This window comes from Apus apus, chromosome W, assembly GCF_020740795.1.
Source record: "Apus apus isolate bApuApu2 chromosome W, bApuApu2.pri.cur, whole genome shotgun sequence".
Classification (NCBI taxonomy): Eukaryota; Metazoa; Chordata; class Aves; order Apodiformes; family Apodidae; genus Apus; species Apus apus.
Genome location: NC_067311.1, coordinates 2,055,902 through 2,078,522, shown reverse-complemented (window position 1 = coordinate 2,078,522; position 22,621 = coordinate 2,055,902). Strand labels below are relative to the sequence as shown.

The 22,621-nt window shown below is 46.2% G+C and overlaps 2 protein-coding genes across 8 annotated transcripts in view; one reads left to right on the top strand and one right to left on the bottom strand.

Annotated features, from left to right (window-relative positions):
• LOC127395183 (uncharacterized) overlaps nucleotides 1-22,621 on the bottom strand; it is a 432,114-nt gene that overhangs the window by 298,134 nt on the left and 111,359 nt on the right. The window lies entirely within an intron of this gene.
• LOC127395200 (spindlin-Z) overlaps nucleotides 1-22,621 on the top strand; it is a 149,678-nt gene that overhangs the window by 22,206 nt on the left and 104,851 nt on the right. For 2 of the 7 annotated variants that reach the window (XM_051641781.1, XM_051641776.1), the window contains exon 2: nucleotides 20,104-20,188. The exons of the other annotated variants lie outside the window; for them this stretch is intronic. The gene's annotated coding sequence lies outside the window, so the exon portion shown is untranslated. The remainder of the gene's footprint in view (nucleotides 1-20,103; nucleotides 20,189-22,621) is intronic. 7 annotated transcript variants of the gene reach the window in all.

The following is a 22,621-nucleotide window of genomic DNA, read 5'->3' as shown; positions in this document are numbered from 1 at the left end:
ATTGGACTCTTAAGGTCTGAAAATGCATGTCCTAGAATAACTTGTTACTACTTATGGTCCAAAGGCCACTGGTGAACCAAAAAGCTTAAAAGTAGCCTGTTAAATGGCAGATCTATTTTCCCCCTCTCTTCAAAATATAATATCAAACTGGGCAGGGATCCCAACTGCCTGGCTTCTCCTTCGTCCATGTCATAGGTTTCAGCCCCACTATGAAAGCATCGGAGCAACCAAGGAAGAAGTGGCTCACCTTCATTGTGAGTGAAGTCCTTTCTCATGAGGTGCGGTTCCTTTAGAGAGAAAGGTTGGACAAGATGATTTTTGTCATCTGCTTGAGAAGGTCTTGTTCCTTTGTGTTTTAAAAGTGTCTGCTCTTTCAGTTAGGTCTTTTAATAACACTTTTATAAAGGGTTCCCCTACTGTTAAATGTGTTCTTGTGGTTTTGGGTGGCTGTTTCTTTGCTTTGCTCCTAGTCACAGGATTAACTTTTGTTCCTTTGGATCAAATGGGAGTGGCCTTAGTCTTAGCAGCAGCAGCAGTGGTGGCAGCAATCTTGCCTGTGGGGAAGCGGATTATGATCACTCAACGCATCCACAGTACATTATAAGCATTCAGCAGAAGCATCCCTACTGAAGCAATACCATTTAGATCAAAAGCTGGAAGATTCAGCCTGAGAGAGAATGGAGAGGTAAAACTGACCCTGCCATTACCAACACAGATCTTTCTGTTCACATAAAAATCCTTACTATACAGTGCTACCCTATAGATCAATATCAAAACTCCTGTGATCACTAAATAGCTTATCACATGATAGATTATGGCTTTGGCTATAGTCTTTTTGGTAAACAACAACAAGAGCAGCTACACAGAGCAGTATTATCCTGGCTGCATGCCACATATTGGGGAAGAAGGTCCAGCAGAAACATTGCAGAAAGTGTCTGTTCAGTTTTCAACCAGTCGGTATATTCAGCAGAAGCGTTACCCGTAGCTATCTGAGGGATAAACTGTTGTCACTGTTTGACTTGGGTCCGACAACAATGCTCTTGATCCCCTCCCACCCAGGTAGGGAAGGAGAGAGAGAAAAAGAGAGAGACTTGGCTGGATTGAAAACTAAACTATACAGCTTTAATTAAACACTAAATGATATAAGAAGATATATATACAATTATATACAAATATGTTCAGATATGTGCAAAAGCCTCTCGCCCCCAGCAACTCCCACAGCACTCCCCTGAGCTGGAACAGTCCTGAGAAATCCCGGAGCTGCTGCTGGAGAAAGCGGAGAGTTATGAGGGTCAGGAGATCTCGAGCCTAAGGGTCGATGGTGATGGATGGACGGAGTCCTCCCTGGATGCCGGCCATGGACGGAAGAGAAGGGAAGAAGTAGCAGGAAGGAAGTTGTCTTCTGTGATCTCTGACCTTCCTCTGAGCGTACGTAGATATATGGAATGGAATATCTCTGGCCAATTTTGCTGTCTGTCTAACTCAGCCTCCTACGGGGGGGTCATAGATCTCCCCATAGTGTCTGAGCCGGCAGAGTAAAGGTGTGACCCTGAAGCCCCAGCAGTTAGAAAAACATTCCACTGTCTTATCAGCTTTTAGCTAGGACACACTGTTGCTAGTTAAAAGAAAGCTTACTGAAGTAAAAAAAAAAAATCAGTAAAAAGGAAAATTGGCTTCATCCTGGCTCAAACCAGGACATCCTCTCATCAAAGATGGAATTCTAAATATTCACCAATTAGTGAGAATTTATAGCCAGGGCTTAAAATCGAGCATCACGTTAGGTGCCAATAAGTTGTTGTCATGGTTTGACTCAGGATCTGCAATTAAACCAGTGACAACAATGCTCTTGATCCCCTCCCCCTCCCACCCAGGTAGGGCAGGAGAGAGAGAATGAGAGATGCACAGGCTCTGGATTGAAAATTAAGCTAGACATCTTTTATGAAACACTAATGATAAAGAAAATATCTACAATTATATACAAATATGTTCAGGAATGTGCAAAATCCTATTGCCCACCCCCCCCCCCCCCCCACCCTCGGCAACTCCCACAGCAGTCTTCTTCGCTGGGAACAGTCCCAAAATGTCCCGGACCGCTGCCAGAGATGGCGGCAGAGCAGACAGGAGCTGAGGCGAGAGTTATGAGGGTCAGGAATGCACGAGCCTAGGGGTTGATGGTGATGGATAGATGGAGTCCTTCCCGTACGCTGGCCATTGATGGAAGAGAAGGGAAGAAGAAGCAGGAAGGAAGTTGACATCTGTGATGCCTGACCTTACACTGAGCTTACGTAGGTATATGGAATGCAATATCTCTGGTCAATTTTGCTGTTCGTCTAGTCCATTCCTCCCTACGGGATGGTTGCAGATATGACTCTTCTGCTCCCTGTAGCATCTGAGGCAGCAGAGCAAAGCGACCTTGGTGTCTCTGCAGTAACATAAACATTCCAGCATTATCAATCCACTAGCTGGAAAACTTGGTGCTAGTTAAAAGAGAGCTTACTGAAGGAAAAAAATTGGTAAAAAGAAAAATTTGCTTCATCCTGCCTCAAACCAGGACACCTTAATATCATGTATGTTGAGACTCTTATTAGAGTACAGAAAATATTAAAATAGATGTTTTCCCCTCAATTTTCCAGAGTTGCATTCGACTACTTGAAATTCACTTGTGTCTACCTATGGTGGGTTGACCTTGACTGGCTCGCAGGTACCCACAAAGGCATTCTGTCACTCCCCCTTTTCAACAGGTTTGGAAGAAAATAAGATGCAAAACTCATGGGATGAGGTAAAGGCAATTTAATGAAGAAAAGCAAAGGTTGTGCAAAAAAGTGAACAGTTTTGTTTTCTACTTCCCATCAGCAGGCCATGTCCAGCAACTTTCTGGGAAGTCCTGTCTAACTAATTTGATATCCTTCTATGATACGATCACCCGCCTAGTGGGTGAAGGGAAAAGTGGTGGATGTAGATTTTCTGGATTTTAGTAAGGATTTTGATACTGTCCCTCACAGCATCCTTCTGGATGGGTTGTCCAGTTGTGAGATGAACAGATTCATGGTGCACTGGGTGAAGAACTGGCTGAACAGCAGGGCTCAGATGGTTTTAGTGAATGGGGCTATACCTGGTTGGGAAACAGTTGCCAGTGATGTTCATCAGGGCTCAATTCTAGGGCCAGTTCTGTATAATCTTTTTATCAACGATCTGGATGCAGGAGTTGAATGCACCAGTAGCAAGTCTTTAGATGATAGCAAACTTGGGAGGTGCTGTTGACTACTGAGGGACAAAAGGCCTTGCAGAGAGATATAGATAAATTGGAGCATTGGGCAGTCAATAATGGCATGAAATTTAATAAGACCACATGCTGGATTCTGCACCTGATACGGAGTAAAGCCAGACCCAACTACTAATTGGAAGAGGAGTGGCTGGAGAGCAGCCCTGAAAAAAGGGACCTGGGGCTGCTGGTTGACATCAGGCTCAATAGGAGTTAGCAGCGTGCCCTGGCAGTCTGCATTCTGGGGTGCATCAAACACAGCATGACCAGCTGGTCAGAAGAGGTGATTATCCCACTGTATTTAGCCATGCTGAGGCCTCACTTTGAGTATTGGGTGCAGTTCTGGACCCCACAATTGCCCCAAGCCTGTCAGTGTTTAAGAGGCATTTGGACAATGCCCTTAATAACATGCTTTAACTTTTGGTCAGTCCTGAAGTGGTCAGGCAGTTGAACTAGATGATTGTTATAGTTCCCTTTTAGTTGGAAATATTCTATTCTAAGTAGAGCCCTGGTATGTGTAGTGGTTACTTTGGAGACACATGCCTTAATAAATAATGTTACATGCCCAACCCCCCTTTTCTCAGCTTTTATTGCTGAGCATGATGTCATATGATATGGAATATATTTTAATTCAGTTTGGGTTGGCTGGTCCTGGTGGGTAAAGGAGGGTTGGAGAGACAGCCTTAATGCTGGGCAAGCACTGGCCAGCAGTAGCCAAAACATTGGCAACCTACAGATGCAAAACACAGCACTATGAGGAAAGCTAACTCCATCCCAGCCAGACCAAACACAATCTCCACCCCTTTCTTCCATACTATTTGTGTTACGCTTGGGTCCTACATAATTTGATTTGCGTTTACATATTTTCTGACCATCCCCTTGTATCTGTTTCTCGTTCTGAAAATCTCCTCCTACTAATACTTAAGCCATCTTTTTACCCAACTGTCACAGTTTAACTCAGGGTCAGCAATTAAACCAATGACAATAATGCTCTCTATCCCCTCCCCTGCCCACCCAGATAGGGAAAGGAGAAAGAGAATAAGGAAAGAGGCTTCTGGATTCAAAACTAAACTAAACAGCTTTAATGAAATAGTACTGATAAAAGAAAATATGTACAATTGTATATACAAATATGTGCAGGAATGTGTGAAACCCCTATCACCTGCCCTCACTCCCAGCAACTCCCACAACACTTCCCCTGAGTTGTGGAGATTCCTGAGAAGGTCCTGGACTGCTTCTGGAGATAGCGGTGGAGCAGACAGGAGCTGAAGGTAGAGTTATGAGGGTCAGAAGCGCATGGGCCTAGGGATCAAAGGAAATGGATAGACGGAGACCCCCTGGACATTGGCCATGGGCAAAAGAGAAGGGAGGAAGAAGAAGAAGGGCTCAACTTCTGTGATCCCTGAATTTATACTGAGTGCCGCGTAAATATGGGATGGAATAATCTCGTTGGCCAATTTTGCCATCTGTCTAGTCTGCTCCTCCCTATGGGAGGGTTGTATATATGGCTCTTCTGTTCCTTTAGTGTCCGAAGCAGCAGATTCAACAAGCAGAGCAAAGTGGCCTTGGTTTCTCCACAGTAACTATAAACATTCGGGCATTATCAGTCCATCAGCTGGAAAACTTGCTGCTAATTTCAGCAAGTGTGCGGCTTCATAGAGAGTTCACTGGAGAAAAAAAAAAGTCACTAAAAAGAAAATTGGCTTCATTTTGGCTCAAACCAGGACACCAACATACAAATTTATATGTTCTTATTTACTCTCCCCTGTCCATTAACTGATAGATATTTTCCCATTCTGTGGCCTTCTGCCATTCACCCAAATGTTCATAAGAACAGGCTACGACTTGGGCCCCATCTGTCAAGGTGGTCTCTTAAAATTGGAGAAGCAGTATCTTCAATTGTTGGGCACAAACACCAGCTTGGTTTGAGTCATTGCTGCACTCACCCAGTTCTTTGTGAAGCTCACTCTGTTGGTTTGGGTAATCCCTGCTACATTACTTCCTACAACATACAACTCTCATCAGATATTTTTTTTTCCCAAAGTTAGATCTCCTTGAGGCAGATGCTGGGTCTCTCTATCCTTCTGTATTACCCACCAAGTACACCTAGGTCCTTGAGCAGAGACAATCTCATGCATGGACTTGCCTTCTCCCAAGGGAGGAGCAATCTACACCACCTTCCACAGCCATTTCCCTTCTTCCCTGGCTTCTGCTAAATTTATATCCCAGTGCCCAACACTCCCAGAAGAGTGTTTAATAGTCCATTATGTCTCTCAGTCTTTCTGGAGGCTTGTGGGTGATAGGGCATGTGAAATACCCACTCAATGCTGTGTTTTGTGGCTCAGTAGTTTATGAGGTTATTTTGGAAATGAGTCTCACTGTCTGACAATTCTTTCTGGGGTAGCATGTTGCCACAGAACTTGCTTTTTAAGGCCTAACGTGTTTTTTTGGGCATTGGCATGGTTTACAGGGTATGTTTCTAGCCACCTGGTATTTGCTTCCACCATGGTGAGTATGTAGCACTTACTTTGGCATGTTTGTGGCAGTGGTCCAATATTTTGCCAGACCTCACCATATTGAAAACCCAGCCACTGCCCTTTTTTCCAGGGAGACTTTACTAGTGTGACTTGCTTGATTGTGGCATGTGTTTCACATTTACGGGTGACCTGTGTGATGGTCTCCATGGTCAAGTCCACCCCTCTCCCATCTGCATGTTGCATCTCTCCCTAGATGTCTCAATGTTTCATGGGCCCGTTGAGCTACAAATAGCTGACCCTTGTGCTTCCAGTCTAGGTCTACCTGAGTCACTCCAATTTTGACAGCCTTGTCTCCCTGTTTGTTGTTTCAATGTTCTTCAGTGGTGTGGTTCTTGGGCATGTGAGCATCTACATGCTGTACTTTCACAGTGATATTTTCTACCTGGGCAGCCATGTCTTGCCACAGTGTATCACAGTCCCTTTGGATCTCTCAAATTTACAGGGCAATGTACTTTGTAAACTAAACTTTATTTATGAGCTCATATAAGAAATATAACAAACAAACATGACAAATAAGGGCTCAGTGCCCTTTGCACAGACTAGTCTATCATGTGAATTCACTTATTCACCATATAAGTAATGAGGTTTCATAGCTTATAACCCCTAACTCTTACTCTGTGCACCTATGAGCAAAATAGTTACCTAGCTGAGTGAGAACGCTCATCCTTCATCTTCTGTCACGGTGCGGACATCTCCTGTATCACCTAAGGAAGCATGAAAGCTTCAGCAGTCCAGCTGCTGTTGGATCTGTTTCAGAAGCTTTTTTGGGAAGCTGATGTTTTTATACCTTCGAACTTGGAACTTTGGGCTATACCATTTCCTTGAGCTAGCAGATTCTGACAAAATTGCCAGACAATCAATATGTAATTATGATGGCTGCAGGAGACAGCAAGCTGCAGGTGATAATGACTGTTTAATGGCCTTTTAACTTTTTCTGGTCTCCTGTCTGTATGGTGCTCTTGCTTTGACCCAATCGCTCCAAACATACATCAGGCCTTAGTGTGAGCTGTTAGCCAAAATCTGAGCAGAAGTTGAATGAGCACACAATGCAGCTGCCCAGATGGGTTTATCTATGTGCTGCTGCCAATTGGTCTGTTTCCACTGCTGTAGCCACCATCCAGGAGTCAGTACAAAGATGGTGTACTTGCTGCTTTTCTCATTCTCATAGCAATCTCTAGGGCTAGTTGGATGGCTTTCACTTCTGCAAATGGTCTTGAGTCACATTCTCCTTCAGTGCCTTTGGCAACTTGTCATTTGGAACTCCACACAGCAGCTTTCCACATGTGATGGTTTCCTACAATATGACAAGATCCCTTAGTAAACACAGCATAATGCCTTTCATCTTCTGATAACGTGTTATATGGTGATGCCTTTTGGGCATGAGTCACCTTCTTCAGCAGTGCTCCAAAATCTCTGCCTTCCAGCCAGTCTATGATCTCTTCCAAGATTACTGGGCAGCTGGAGTTCCCTGATTGAGCCTGTTGTGTGATTAAAGCTATCCACTTATGCCATGTAGCATAACTTGTGTGATGTGTAGAGGAGACATTTCCTTTGAACATCCAGTGTAGCACAGGCATTCTCCTTGATACCCCTGGCTCCAAAACCCAAGGTCAACCTTGGGTTTCTCCTGGTGTTTTCTGCCAGTGGCTCCAGGTGAGACTATGCTCCCTGGCTGCAGTGTAGAGCACATTTTGCACAGCTGGTCCTGTTTGGACAGACTCAAGGGCTATTCCACGAGCTATCTGTTCAAAGACTTGTTGTTCATGGCTCCTATGCTGGTTTTGGCTGGGATAGAGTTAATTAGTATCCTATTAGTGACTGGCCTGGAGGCTTTATGTATCCTTGGCATAGACTGGCCTCAGGAGAGGGTACTTCAAGGACTCAGAAGGGTACTGCTGGGTTTTTGGTATAGGTGCTTTGAGTATGGAGAAGATGAAACAGATGTCTAGCTTGCCTGGTCTCTCAGAGAATCCTTCTGTGGTGGGGTTGCTGCATGTTAAAGAACAGCAGGTGCCAATTGCTACCATGACAGTGCACTGGTGACTATCACACCAATTAAGACTCCTTGGTCCCCATACATTAGCTGATCCAGCAAATGTAGAGTCAAGGAGTGATCAGTAAAACTCATTCACACTTTAATAGTTCTATATGGCCAGTCATGGTATTGCTGAGTGCTGCTGTACTGGACATACTGGAACTTCAATATGAACTGGAGTCAAAGGCAGCCAAATAGTGTGCAACAATTATTATCGCTGAAGTGATTTTCTCGATAGCAGTAGAGTGCAGGCCACAGTTTACTTTCATGTGGAGGGGTATCCAATACACCTGGAATCGACTGCCCCAGGGGTGGAAACACAGTCTTGCCATCTGTCATGGACTGATCCACACTGCACTGGAACAAGGTGAAGCTCCTGAACAACTGCAATACATTGATGACATCATTGTGTGGGGCAGCACAGCAGAGGAAGTGTTTGAGAAGGGGGAAAAATTAATCCAGATTATTTTGAAAGCTGGTTTTGCTATAAAACAAAGTCAGATCAAAGGACCTGCACAGGAAATCCAGCTTTTAGGAATAAAATGGCAAGATGGGTGCCATCATATCCCAATAGATGTGATCAATAAAATAACAGCTATGTCTCCACCAACTAACAAAAAAGAAATGCAAGCTTTCTTAGGTGTCATGGGTTGGTTGTTTTTTTTTTTTCCAGCTTGTATTGATATCTCTAATTAAAAGTGAGATAGTTCATGCGGTAGCGCTTGGGCCAGTCTAGACAGGACAAGATGTGAAAAACATGCTTTACACCTCAGCTAGGGATAATGGCCCCACCTGGAGCCTCTGGTAGAAAGTGCCTGCAGAGACTCAAAGTTGACCTCTAAGGTTTTGGAGCTGGCGATACAGAGGATCTGAAACCTGTAACCCTTTTCAGAAGGAGTTGGTACTGAAGCACAGCACCTTTTGGCACCTCGATTGCCTGTGCTGGATGTTCAAAGGGAGGATCTCCTCTACACATTATGCAACTGATTCTACATGAAGTGGGTTGCACTGATAATGCAATGGGCTCGAATGGGAAACACTAACTTCCCAGGAATCTTGCAAGTGATCATGGACTGGCCAGAGGGCCAACACTTCAGAGTGTCACCAGAGGAGGTGACTTGTGCTGACAAGGCCCCACTGTATAATGAATTACCAGAAACAAATAAAATAAACATGCCCTCTTTACAGATGGATCCTTTCATATTGTGGGAAAACATTGAAGGTGGAAAGCTGCTGTGTGGAGTCCTACAGGATGTGTTGCAGAAACTGCTGAGGGAAAAGGTGAATCAAGCCAGTTTGCTGAAGTGAAAGCCATCCAGCTGGCTTTAGATATTGCTGAATAAGAAAAATGGCCAGTACTTTATCTTTCTACTGACACATGGATGGTGGCAAATGGTCTGTGGGGGTGGCTACAGCAACTGGCAGCACAGAGGTAGATCCATCTGGGCTCCTGAAGTGTGGCAAGGCATTGCTGCTTGGGTAGAGAACAAGACTGTAAAAGTACGTCTCATAGATTCTCACGTATCCAAGAGTCATACCGCTGAAGAACAATGAGCAGGTGAACCAGGCTGCTAGAATTGAAGTAGCTCAAGTGGATCTGGACTGGGAACATAAAGGCGAGCTATTTATAGCTCAGTGGGCCCATGATGCATCAGGACATCTAGGAAGGGATGCAACATGCAAACATGCTCATGATTGAGGGGTGGACTATTGATGCCATTGCACAGGTTATCTGTGAATGTAAAACGTGCGTGACAATCAAAGAAGCCAGGCAGCTAAAGCCTTTTTGGTATAGAGGACGATGGCTGAAATATCAATATGGGGAAGCCTGCCAGATTGATTATATCACACTACCACAAACCCGCCACAGCAAGCACCATGTATTTACAATGGTGGAAGCGACTACTGGATGGTTGGAAACATACCCTGTGACCCATGCCACTGTCCAGAATACTATCTTCAGCCTTGAAAAGCAAGTTTTATGGTGACACAGCACCCCTGAAAGACTTGAATCAGACAATGGGACTAATTTCTGAAACTACCTCATAAACACCTGTGCCAAGGAGTGCGGCATTGAGTGGATGTATCACATCCCCTATCATGCACCAGCTTCTGGGAAAACTGAACAATACAATGGACTGTTAAAGCCTACACTGAGAGCAACGGGTGCTGGGACATCCAAGCATTGGAATACACATTTAGCAGAAGCTATTTGGCTAGTTAACACTAGAGGATCATAGAATCATAGAATGTCTTGGGTTGGAAGGGACCTCCAAAGGTCATCTAGTCCAACCCCCCTACAATAAGCAGAGACATCTCCAGCTAGACCAGATTGCTCAGAGCCCCATCAAGCCTGACCTTGAATGTCTCCAGGGATGGGGCCTCCACCACCTCTCTAGGCAATCTGTTCCAGTGATCCACCACCCTCATATTAAATAATTTTTTTCCTAATGTCCAACCTAAATCTACCCTTTTCTACCTTAAAACCATTACCCCTTGTCCTATTGTTACATGCCCTAGTGAACAGGTCTTCCCCAGCCTTCTTATAGGCTCCTTTCAGGTATTGGAAGGATCTGCCAGTTGACCTGGCCCTGCCCAATCAAAATCCCTGTGCTATGGAAGGAGATAAGATCCCCATAGTACATATCAAGAACTTGTTGGGTAAAACCAGTCTGGGTTATTCCTTCCTCAGGAAAGGGTAAACCTATTCATGGGATTGCTTTTGCTCAAGGACCTGGGTGCACTTGGTGGATAATGCAGAAGGATGGGGGAGTCCAATGTGTATTTCAGGGTGATTTAATCCTGGGTAAAAATAATCCATTATTTGAGTTGTATAATGGCAGTATTACATGATGCCAATTGTCATCACTGCTGTGGCTGCCATCTATCAAAGGTATTGTAGCAGGAACATCTCACTGCTAGCCAAGCTAGAGGCGAGAAGAGGAATTCATTGCAATGTTAAAACTTAAGGCTTAGTCCAAAGGGACTAGGGGGGAATGTAATGGATATACCTTTAAATTGTTGTAACCCATTATTTGAGTTGCATGTTATATGAAGTACTATAGCAGGAACCACCTGAACCAATGGAGTTATCTTTTTGTCTCTTCTTCCAGTTGCAGGCAATGACACTGGAATGAACAGACAAATACAGTCTGTTAATAGGTGGCTTTGTAGCTGGTGTCACTGCAACAATTCTGGCTTTTTTGAAAATGGAATAGCCTCTACAGCACCAGGCTTGCTGGTGCCTCATGGGAAACAACTTTCTCAAAGGGGGAAGAGGGTCTGAGCAAGAAATTGCAGGGCTGATTGACAGGGCTTTAAACTAGGTTTGAAGGTGGAGGGGGATATAACTGGACATGCTAGTGAGGCTCATGGGTGTAGTAGCCCAGCATTTGTGGGGCAGCGTGCTAGCATTTTTGAGAATCAGGTCTACCACCCCTCAAGAGCAAAAACTAAGTGCTTGACTCCCTCTCTAAAATGCTTATACACCAGTGCATGCAGTATGGGGAATAAGCAGGAGGAGTTGGAGATTTGCATTAGGTCGAAGGTCTATGATATAATTGCAATTACAGAGACATGATAGGACAGGTCCCATGACTGGAATGTTGTCATGAATGGCTATGTACTCTTTAGGAAAGATAGACCAACAAGGTGAGGTGATAGTGTTGCTCTTTATGTGCGAGAGCAACTGGAATGCATTAAGCTCTACCTGGAGGGGAGGACGTGTTGAAAGCTTGTGGGTAAGAATTAAGGGACATGCAAATGTGGGCAAAACTGTTGTGGATGTCTACTACAGACCACCAAACCAGGAAGATGTGGATGAGTCCTTCCTTCTACAGTCAGCTGGAAGTAGCCTCTAGATCACATGCCTTAGTGCTCATGGGTGACTTCAATCACCCTGATATTTGTTGGAAAGGCCACAGCTGGGCATGCTCCATGGAGAAGGACCTTGGAGTCCTGGTGGACAACAAGTTATCCATGGGACAGCAATGTGCCCTTGTGGCCAAGAAGGCAAACGGTATCCTGGGTTGCATTAAAAAGAGTGTGTCTAGTAGGTCAAGGGATGTTTTCCTCCCACTCTACTCTGCCCTGGTGAGACCACATCTGGAATACTGTATCCAGGTTTGGGCTCCCCATTTCAAGAGAGACTGGGATCTACTTGAGAGAGTCCAAGGGAGGGCTATGAGGATGATTAAGGGACTGGAACACCTGCCTTACAAGGAAATGCTGGGAGACCTTGGGCTGTTTAGTCTAGAGAAGAGAAGACTGAGAAGGGATATTATTAATGCCTATAAATATCTGAAGGGTGAGTGTCAAGAAGGAAGGGCCAGTTTCTTTTCAGTCATGCCCTGTGATAGGACAAGGGGCAATGGATTCAAGCTAAAGCACGGGAAGTTCCACCTCAACATGAGGAGGAAATTCTTTACTGTAAGGGTTACGGAGCACTGGAACAGGCTGCCCAGAGAAGTTGTGGAGTCTCCTTCTCTGAAGACTTTCAAGGCCTGTCTGGATCATAGAATCATTAATGTTGGAAGGGAACTTAAAGATCATCAAGTTCCAATGCCCCTGCCATGAGCAAGGAACCCTACCACTAGACCAGGTTGCACAAAACCTCGTCCAACCTGGCCTTATAAACCTCCAGGGATGGGGCATCAACAACCTCCCTGGGCAACCCATTCCAGTTCCTCACCACCCTTATAGTGAAGAATTTCTTCCTAATATCTAACCTAAATCTCCCCTCTTTCAGTTTAAAACCATTACCCCTTGTCCTATCACTATCTTCTCTGATGAAAAGCCCCTCCCCAGCTTTCCTGTAGGCCCCCTTCAAGTACTAGAAGGCTGCTATAAGGTCTCCTTGGAGCCTTCTCTTCTCCAGGCTGAATAGCCCCAACTTTCTCAGTCTGTCTTTGTAGCAGAGGTGCTCCAGCCCTTTGATCATCTTTGTGGCCCTTCTCTGGACCCCCTCCAACAGGTCTATATCTTTCTTGTGCTGAGAGCATCAGATCTGTACACAGTATTCCAGGTGGGGTCTCACCAGAGCAGAGTAGAGGGGCAGAATCACCTCCCTGGCCCTGCTGGCCACATTTCTTTTAATGCAGCCCAGGATACAGTTGGCTCTCTGGGCTGCAAGCACACACTGGTGGCTCATGTCGAGCTTCTCATCTACTACCACCCCTAAGTCCTTTTCCTCGGGACTGCTCTCTAGTGCCTGGAGTTGTGCCGACCCAGGTGCAGGACCTTGCACTTGGCCTTGTTGAACTTCATGAGGTTGGCATTGGCCCACCTCTCCAGCCTGTCAAGGTCCCTCTGGATGGCATCTGTCACTGTTTGACTCAGGTCCGACAACAATGCTCTCGATCCCCTCCCCCTCCCACCCAGGTAGGGAAGGAGAGAGAGAAAAAGAGAGAGACTTGGCTGGATTGAAAACTAAACTACACAGCTTTAATTAAACAGTAATGAACGATATAAGAAAATATATATATACAGTTATATACAAACATGTTCAGATATGAGCAAAAGCCTCTCGCCTCCCCCCACCCCCAGCAACTCCCACAGCACTCCCCTGACCTGAAACAGTCCCGAGAAATTCCGGAGCTGCTGCTGGAGAAAGCGGAGAGTGATGAGGGTCAGGAGAGCTGAAGCCTAAGGGTCGACGGTGATGGATGGATGGAGTCCTCCCTGGATGCCGGCCGTGGACGGAAGAGAAAGGAAGAAGTAGCAGGAAGGAAGTTGTCCTCTGTGATCTCTGACCTTCCTCTGGGCTTACGTAGATATATGGAATGGAATGGAATATCTCTGGCCAATTTTGCTGTCTCTCTAACTCAGCCTTCTACGGGGGGGGTCATAGATCTCCCCGTAGTGTCTGAGTCGGCAGAGTAAAGATGCGACCTTGAAGACCCAGCAGTTAGAAAAACATTCCACTCTCTTATCGGTTTTGGCTAGAACACATTGTACCTAGTTAAAAGAAAGCTTACTGAAGGAAAAAAAAATCAGTAAAAGGGAAACTGGCTTCATACTGTCTCAAACCAGGACAGCATCCCTTCCCTCTAGGGTGTCAGCCACACCACACAGCTTGATATTGTCAGCAAACTATCTGAGGATACACTCAATCCCACTGTCCATGTCTCCAACAAAGATGTTAAATAGCACTGGTCCCAGTAGACATCTCTGAGGGACACCACTCGTCTCCTGCCTCCATTTGGACATTGAGCCATTGACCACAGCTCTCTGGGTGCAGCCATCCAGCCAATTTCTTATCCACCGAGTAGGTCATCTGTCAAATCCATGCCTTGTCAGTTTGGAGACCAGGATGTAATATGGGACAGCGTCAAACGCCTTGCACAAATCCAGGTGGATGACGTCAGTTGCTCTGCCACCATCCACCCTCTCTGTAGCCTGGTTGTAGAAGGCCACCAAATTAGTCAGGCATGACTTTCCCTTAGTGAAGCCATGTTGGCTGTCACTAGTCACCTTATTTTCCATGTGTCTTAGCAGATTTTCTAGGAGGATCTGCTCCATGATCTTGCCAGTCACAGAGGTGAGACTGAGCAGTGTGTAGTTCCCTGCGTCTTCCTTTTCCCCCTTTTTAAAAGCAGCAGCAGTGCTCCCTTTTTTCCTCACCAGACCGCCATGACCTCTCAAATATGATGGACAGGAACTTAGCAACTGCATGCATCCGCCAGCTCCCTCAGGACCCCGAGATGAACCCCATCAGGTCCCATAGACTTGTGCACCTTCAGGTTCTTTAGATGGTCACGAGCCTGTTCTCCTACAGTGGGGGTACCTCCATCTCCCAGTCCCTGCTTTTACCTGCTCTGACCTTTGTGTTGAGGCTGGAGCCAGAGAAGACTGATGCAAAGAAGTCTTTGAGGACCTCAGCCTTCTCAATATCCTGCATAGCAAGCTCACCCGTTTCCTTCAGGAGAGTGCCTACATTTTCCTTGGTTGTCCTTTTCTCCCCAACATACCTACATGTCCTGGGTTGAGCTTTTCTTACTGCATTTAACATCCCTGGCGAGATTTAATTCTATTTGGGATTTGGCTTTCCTCACCTGATCCCTAGCTGCATGGACAGCCTCTCTGTAATCCTCCCAAGGTACCTGCCCTAGTTTCCACCCCCTGTATGCTTCCTTCTTCAATTTGAGCTTTTCTAGGAGCTGCTTGCTCATCCACACCAGCCTCATGGAGTTTTTACCTGACTTTCTTTTATTTGGGATGCATCACTCTTGGGCCTGGAGAAGGTGATCCTTAAATATCAGTCAGCTTTCATGGGCCCCTCTTCCCTCCAGGATGTTATCTCAAGAAACTCTCTCGAGCAGATCCCTGAAGAGGCTGAAATCTGCCCTTGTGAAGTCAAGGGTAGTAAGCTTACTGTGAGCCCTTCTTGCTGCCCTAAGGATCTTGAGCTCCACCATTTCGTGGTCGCTACAACCAAGGCTGTCCTTGAGCTTAGCATCCCTTACCAGCCCTTCCTTGGTGAGAACAAGGTACAGCACAGCACCTTTCCTTGTTGGTTCCTCAATTACTTGCAAAAGGAAGTCATCATCCTTGCACTCTAGGAACCTCCTGGATTGTTTGTGTTTTGCAGAGTTGTTCTTCCAACAGATGTTGGGGTGGTTGAAGTCTCCCATGAGTACCATGGCTTGTGAATGCAAAACTGCTCCTATCTATCAGTAGAGTGCCTCATCTATACTGTCCTGCTCAGGCGGCCTGTAGCAACCCCCCACTGTGATGTCACCTGTGCCTGCCTTCTCTTTAATCTTAACCCATAAGCTCTCTCTTGGCTCCTTGTCCATTCCCAGGGAGAGCTCTATGCACTCCAGCTGATCTTTGACAGAGGGCAACACTCCCACTCCCATCTCCCCTGCCTGCCCTTCCTAAAGAGTTTAACCCTCCATTCTGACACTCCAGTCATAGGAGCCATCACACCAGGTCTCAGTGATGCCAATGAGATCATAGCCCTGCAGTCTCACCCTCATCTCTAACTCCTCCTGTTTATTCCCCTTGCTGCATGCATTTGTATAGAGGTATTTAAACTGGGTGTCATGGGCCGGTATCGGGGATACTGGCTGTCAGGATGCTTCTGTGACTTCCCCCCCCCAGTGTGGAGAGGTTTGTGAATGAGACCGAGGGTCACACGTGGCGCTCGCCTCTCACAGAGGAACAGCCACTGCGGGACCGTATCTTAGAGGGTAGATTAGAATACCCTCTCACCACGCTCACAAATTGTTACCGAGACCAATGTTTAGTTTACAAATTAATTGGTTTATTAAGGGTCAACACAAACTAAGGGATCAAGGTTCAGGAGAGGTTATCTAGGTGTATATCGGAAAAGGGATTCAAAGGTACTATAGTCTTATTAAATGCACACTTGAGGGAGAGGTGTAAAATCAATGGAGTGAAAGGGTAGGAGTTGAGCCCAGCAAGAAAGTTAGAGTGTGTGTGTGTGAGTGCGCGTTTACCCTCCTTCCGTAGCCCGAGGTTCCCAGGATGCGACTGGCAGGGCTCGGCAGGAGATCCGTGGGGGGGCTGGCTTCCCGGTAACCCGGGCGACCCCTACCAGCAGCCCCAGATGCGGCAAACACAGCTCTGGTCCTGAGGCAGGGTGGCAAGCGCAGGCTGGGCAAGCTCCTAATTTGGTCCGGTTTGGTTTAGGCTTGGGCAGGCAGCAATCCCTCGGGAGTGAGCAGGCCTGGGCGAGCAGGCCTCGGCGAGCAGGCTTGCATCCCCACGGAGCAGGCACAGGCGGCCCCCCTTTCCACTCCTCTGGACAGCGAGGCTGGGGTTTCAGGTGGCTTCTGGTACTGCAGCAGGGTCTCCTCTTGGGCAGGCAGAGAGCACCGGCCTGCAGATCTTGCCCTCTTTTATAGATCAGAAATCACTGTTCGAGAAAGTACCACTGTTCAAATTAGCCAATTAGCACTGGCCAGGTACGTACTCTGACAGAGGCAGTCTTTAACCTATTGTCCATTTTTCTGCCAGTTATCGTAACCCTTATGCTGTTTTTCTTGCTGTGGAGTTATCTGGTAGAGCAAGAGGCTTGTTCCATTCTGTCCTTGGCTAAATCAGTAAAAAGATGCCACTCTGGCTTTGCTGGCTTGAAAGGCATTGTGTTTAGTCTTATGTGGGGGGAGAGAAGATGGACTGTTCCCCACGCTGGGCCTCCAGTCAAGTTACCTGATGAGCTGGAGGGGCTGGGATTTCATTATGCCACACTCCAGGTGCTCTCCTGCTGACCTGAACCCCTTCCTTAGGCTCTGGGCATCTATTACGCATGCCGGCATCACCTTTAAATTGATAAGTATGGGATGAATGTAGGTTCCCTCCCCCCAGCCGTATCAGTTTAAAACCCTCTTCACCAGCTTGGCTAGCCTACAGCCAAAGATGCTCTTTCCCTTTTCTGACAGGTGGACCCCATTAGCCCCCAGCAGACCAGGTTTTTCAAAGCTGGTCCCATGATCCAGGTAGCCAAACCCCTGGCTATAGCACCAGTTGCGTAGCCAGCTGTTGATCTGCTGGATCTATCTATCCCCTGGCCTTTGACTGGTAGGATTGATGAAAATGCCACCTGTGCTCCAGAGTTCTTAACAGCTGCTCCCAGGGCCCTGTAATCCTTTTTAATATTCTTAACACTACTGGTGGCTGCATCTATGGTCCCCACATGAAACACCAAGAGTGAGTAATAGTCAGACGGATGAATGAGTCTAGGAAGCCTCTCAGTGACATCCCTGGTAGACAGCAGACCTGTCTAGAGAGCTCGTCTGATCTGCAAATGGGTGCCTCTGAGAAGAGAATCACCCATCTCTATCACCTGTCGCTTTTTCTTGGTTGCACTGGTTGTTATACTTGGAGCAGATGGAGCCACCTTATTCTGTTCCAGCACTGGTGTAGGGTGCTTATTTTCCTTGTCTGTTGTTTGGAGAGGTGTGAACTGGTTCTTCAAAGGCACCTCAGGCTTTGAGGGAGGCCCCTTCCTCTTGCTTGTTCCTTTAGTTGTTCCACTGCCCCTCCTCAGTGTCTCCCCTCCTATCCATGTGTGCTGCTGAGGGAGTATTTGGCCAACTGGGCACAGACTGCGTGTCCTTGGCAGTGAGATCACAGGATTGCATTATCCAGCTCTGCCTCTGCCTCCCTGATACTCCTGCCAGAAACGTTTGTCGTGCCAATGAACAGGCTCACACAGATTCTTCAATGAAGCACAGTTTATTTACATTCTTGCAAGAATGGGTGACCTAAACAAGTAGGCACATCCATAGTAAGGTGAATAACGGTTTATATTCCCTATTCCTGACGCAAAGTTCCCTCCCCTGTTTCCCCACTGGCTGGGTACTCCAGGGTTTACAGCCTATCCGACGCTTCAAATTATCCTGTAAGTTTCCTGCCCCTGTTTACACATTCCATTCTAGCAGGTTACTTTTTACCTTTTAAGGTAAAATTTTGACCTTTCTTGCCCCCTTGGCTGTCTTCCCAATTAACGAAATGATCTAGACCTACTGGTGTCATCCTGCCCCTAGGAGCAAGATCGAAGTGGCTTTGTTCGGTCTTATCTTGGGCCATAAATCCTTCTTCCCCAGATGGAGCCCAATTAAGTCCCTCAGTTTCTTGGACCGTAAACCACTCCTGGTGTCCTTGGAATGTGCAGGTATCTCACTTATCTCAAACAAACTTATATTCCTAATACTCGGATATATATATAAGAAAACCAAACCCGACACTCTGTTTCTAACACTAGAATGCAAAAACAACACTACATTTCATTTCTAACACTCCACAGCCTCCTCACTGTGCCCTGCAGCACAGCTATCTGCTTGCAGGAGGTCATTTACCTGCTCACAGCTTTTACAGGCAGGCTTCCCCCTCACCTCAGGTACAAGAGAATGGTCCAGGCAGCTTCCACAGCCTGGAGTTTGCACAGCAGCATCACACCCCAGGAGCTCCGTTTGGGTGGACACACTGGCCACTCTCGGGGTGGAGAGTGAAGATCCCCCGGCAGGTGCTGGAGCCCTGGCCCTTCGTCCTAGTCACCACCATTCTGCCTCCTGCTCCTTCCCTGCTCGACCTTCGCACGCGAACTGCCCGAGCAAACTGACGTGCCACACACTGGTCGCTCACGCTCTCCGGGGGTGCTTTTGTGAAAGTGGGGTGAGCTCTGCCCATGCTGCTGCCGCAGCCCTCTGACGAGCCGCCCTGGCCCCGGCACTGTCCGGGCTTGTTCCTGGCTCCAGAGAGCTCAGAAAAAGGCCCTAAAAAGGGCTGATTTTCTACCCCCGATGCGAACGTGCCTGCACCGGAGCTGTTCGCCTCTGCGAGTGACCACTGGTAATGATCACAGATGTGTTTCTGTGTGACCTGCCCTAGATTCTGTGGTGGTCCTGCTTTGGCAGGGGGCTTGGACTCGATAATCTTTCGAGGTTCCTTCCAACCCCTAACATTCTGTGATTAATGTAGGAAGCAGATAAAATAAACTATTACATTTTAAATAGTTTAATTTTTGACTGAGGTTTAATAGCTAGCTTTAGTGTTGATGACCTTTCCAAACCAGACCAAAACTGCAAGGCTTTTTGGAATACGTTATCTTGGAGAACTTTTCTGTGTTTTTTTTTTTATTATTTTTTTTTTAAATTGCAAGCATATAACTTTCCCCCCCTGAAACCCAGAGGGAATTTCAGAAAGCTAATTTTATTTAGCATGAGACTAATTTGAAACCTATAATTAAAATGAGCTTTTTTTTCCCCCCTCTCATCACTTTGTGAATATGATACGCATGTATAATTTCCCACTCCCATCCCTATTACCTCAAACTTTTCAGGCTTTGGTACCGTTTTCATCTCTTCAGTATTGTATCAGTGCTGCTAATTTTTGCCTCTGTGTGCTGATATCCAGCTTTTTTTTCCTTTTGAGAGAATCCTATGCTTATAGGTAATTGTAACCATCAGTTGACATATTGATAGCTTGTCTGGTTTAGTGAACATGTAGTGTTATCACTGTCATTTATCTTATAATTAGCCCACATGTCTTCAGGTTTAGTGTTTAAACTCCGTAACAGCTGGTATAGTCTCTGCAGTAGCAGGTTATAGGACTTCCATGGTCTTTTCTTTCTCTAAAGAATTGCAGGGACATACAGAACAGCATACAATTAAATAGAATGAAGAAGACTGATCAGATGTTGCAAAAGTATTTCCAGTTTATTCAAAGCCTGGCACAATGGGAGAAGTCATAATTTGTGAATTATTGAATTGGACCAGCCAAGATTGTCATCCTTTTTGCAGGTACCTCTATCTGTTCATCAAGGCAAGATGAAGAACTTGGAAAACCTCTGGACAGAGACGACCTAATTCCTACACAACAGTACTGGTCTGTATTATATATCCATAAATTATAACATTCCTGTCACCGTTTGACTCAGGTCTGACAACAATGCTCTCGATCCCCTCCCCCTCCCACCCAGGAAGGGAAGGAGAGAGAGAAAAAGAGACTTGGCTGGATTGAAAACTAAACTACACAGCTTTAATTAAACACTAATGATATAAGAAAATAGATACAATTATATACAGATATGTTCAGGTATGTGCAAGAGCCTCTCGCCTCCCCCCACCCCCAGCAACTCCCATCACACTCCCCTGAGCTGGAACAGTCCTGAGGAATCCCGGAGCTGCTGCTGGAGAAAGTGGAGAGTGATGAGGGTCAGGAAAGCTCGAGCCTAAGGGTCGACGGTGCTGGATGGACGGAGTCCTCCCTGGACGCCAGCCATGGATGGAAGAGAAGGAAAGAAGAAAGAAGGAAGGAAGTTGTCTTCTGTGATCTCCGACCTTCCTCTGAGCTTGCATAGATATATGGAATGGAATATCTCTGGCCAATTTTGCTGTTCGTCTAGTCCAACCTCCCCTACAGGGGTGTCTGAGCTGGCAGAGCAAAGATGTGATCTTGGAATCTTGGCATTAACATAAACATTCCAGTGTTATCAGTTTTAGTTGGAACACTCTGCTACTAGTTAATAGAAAGCTTAATGAAGGAAAAAAAAATCAGTAAAAGGAAAAGTGGCTTCATCCTGGCTCAAACCAGGACATTCCACCCCTTATTCCATACCATATATTACATATAAGCTCTGTACTTTACCAGCTGTCAAATTAAGGATTCTCCCCCAGAGTCAGATTACCTTGAGGTACCTATTGTACTTCACCATCCTCCATCATCACACACCAAGTATGTCCGGGTCCCTGAGCAAAAGCAACACTCCGGACAGGTTTACCTTTGCCTGAAGCAGGATAGACCCAAACACTTTTACCTAGCAGGTTCCTTTGACATACCACAGGGACTTTATCCCCATCTGCAGTGTGTAAAAGGTCTGACTGAGCAGGACCAGCCCGATTGATGGATCCCCTGGTATTAACTAACCAGGTGGCCTTTGCCAAAATTTTGTCCCAGTTTTTGAAAGTTCCACCACCTGTTGCCTTCATGGTAGCCTTCAACAAACCATTGTAACTCTCAACTTTCCCTGAGGCCTGTGCATAGTATGGGATTGTTGAAGAATGGCTTGAGCAGCAGGGCCATGGGCCCTTGCTATCTCCTCGAGAGGCCTTGAGAGTGTAACACAAATAGCAGCTGTACAAGCAATCTCTTTTTTTAGCCTAACATAAGTATAAACAATCTCTCTGTTAGCTTAAACTAACTCAAGGACAAGGTAGAGAAGTAGAATAATAGAAAACAAGGAAGAACCCTGGAACTCAGATGTGTGTTACTATCCAGTAAAATCACTGCAAGTAGTTGCCGTCCAGTGAAATCACTACAAGTAGTTACTATCCAATGAATTCACTACAAGTAGTTACTATCCAATGAATTCACTACATGTAGGTTCGGAAAAGGGTATAAAAGTAACACTGTGTATTCAATGAATCGAAGCTTGCTTTATCAATCACATTGATTCTGGACTGCTCGCTTTCCTCACCGCCGGCATGGGATATGGTAGATCCACTCAATACCATGCTCTTTAGCCCAGTCAGTGACAAGACTGTTTTTGAAATGAGTCCCATTGTCTGACTCAATTCTCTCTGGAGTACCATGTCTCCACAAGATTTGCTTCTCAAGGCCCAGGATAGTATTCCTGGCTGTGGCATGAGGCACAGGATATGTTTCCAACCATTCTATACTTGTTTCCACCACTGTAAGCACATAGCATTTACCCTGGCGGCTCTGAGGCAGTGTGATGTAGTCAATTTGCCAGGCCTCTCCATACCTGTACTTTGACCACTTCCCCTCATACCACAAAGGTTTCAACCGTTTAGCCTGCTTAATTGCAGCGCATGTCTCACAGTCGTGGATAACCTGTGCAATAGTGTCCATGGTTAAGTCCACCCCTCGGTCACAAGCCCATTTGTATGTTGCATCTCTGCCCTGATGACCTGAAGTGTCATGGGCCCACCGAGCCAGAAAGAGCTCACCCTTGTGTTCCCAGTCTAAGTCTATTTGGAACACTTGAGCAGCCTCATCTGCTCGTTGGTTGTTTCAGTGTTCCTCAGTGGCTCGACTCAGAGGCACGTGTGCATCCACATGACTAACTTTTACCTCCAGTTTCTCTATCCGAGCTGCAATGTCCTTCCACAGGTCAGAAACCCAAATAGGTTTACCTTTTCGCTGCCAGTTGTTCTGCTGCCGCTGCTTTAGCCAACCCCACAAGGCATTTGCTGCCATCCACGAGTCAGTGTAGAGACAGAGTCTCGGCCACCCCTCTTGCTCAGCAATGTCCAAAGCCAGCTGGATGGCTTTTACCTCTGCAAATTGACTTGATTC